The 961-nt window shown below is 45.4% G+C and overlaps 1 protein-coding gene across 4 annotated transcripts in view; it reads left to right on the top strand.

Annotated features, from left to right (window-relative positions):
* The first annotated feature begins 609 nt into the window (after positions 1–609).
* The window catches only part of pdgfba (platelet-derived growth factor beta polypeptide a), a 12655-nt gene continuing 12303 nt past the window's right edge, over positions 610–961 (top strand). For all 4 annotated transcript variants that reach the window (XM_060859340.1, XM_060859339.1, XM_060859338.1 and 1 more), the window contains exon 1: positions 610–961. This exon is cut by the window's right edge and continues 218 nt beyond it. The gene's annotated coding sequence lies outside the window, so the exon portion shown is untranslated.

The following is a 961-nucleotide window of genomic DNA, read 5'->3' as shown; positions in this document are numbered from 1 at the left end:
AGAAAGGTTTTCAGACACAGGTGATTTTATGTACATCACAGTGGTGTGGTGCCAGGACCAGAGGTTCTCTTCAGAATAAATGTTACACAGTTCTGACTCCACCTTTAACAAGTATAAATAAAGACAAGTGAGTGACGTGACATATGGCTAAGTACGGTGACCCATACTCAGAATTCGTTCTCTGCGTTTAACCCATCCAAAGTGCACACACACAGCAGTGAACACACACACACACCGTGAACACACACCCGGAGCAGTGGGCAGCCATTTATGATGCAACCCACAACCTTAGGGTTAGGAGTCAAACTCACTAACCATTAGGCCACGACTTCCTCTAATAAATATATAATAAAAACTGAAAACTTTATTTCTTAACATTAGAGGCAATGGAATGGTTGCTTTAAATGTGTCCAAATAAACGAGACATTATCTCATTGTTAAAATGTGACAAACTTCAATCAACAGAAGGAACCGCCCACTTCTTAAGAACAGTCGACCTTATATGGAACGTAAAGCCCCGCCCTTTTCTTCTCGACCAGCCAATCAGCGATAAGGGAGGGAGGTTCTTTCTCTTTTGCATACGGCTCTGTGTCCCGGTGCGAGCAGAACGGTGCGGATCACAGACTACACGCACACCTGAGCTCCCGTTACCGCACGGGCGCACGGACACACGTTGCAGCATCATAACGGGCTGCACGAGAAAGGAACATTTGGGGTTTTTTTCCCCGTAAGATTTATCTTCCATGAACTGGCTGTGACTTGGATAGTTTTTCTTCCCACTGCACGGGTTTGAGCACTTGGGACAGTTGTGATGTCGTTATTAACGGAACTCTAGTCAGGTTGCGGTTGACATTTCTCGGATAACGCGCGAGACATTTAAGGAGCTCTGCTTTCACTTTGCATGCGATGCCAAGCGCTCAAGATCAGACGCTCTTTTGGAACTAAACAGGGCTACAATTAA

The sequence above is a fragment of the Tachysurus vachellii genome, chromosome 23, assembly GCF_030014155.1.
Source record: "Tachysurus vachellii isolate PV-2020 chromosome 23, HZAU_Pvac_v1, whole genome shotgun sequence".
Classification (NCBI taxonomy): Eukaryota; Metazoa; Chordata; class Actinopteri; order Siluriformes; family Bagridae; genus Tachysurus; species Tachysurus vachellii.
Note: the sequence above shows the minus strand (reverse complement) of the source record. Positions and strands in the feature narration are given on the sequence as shown.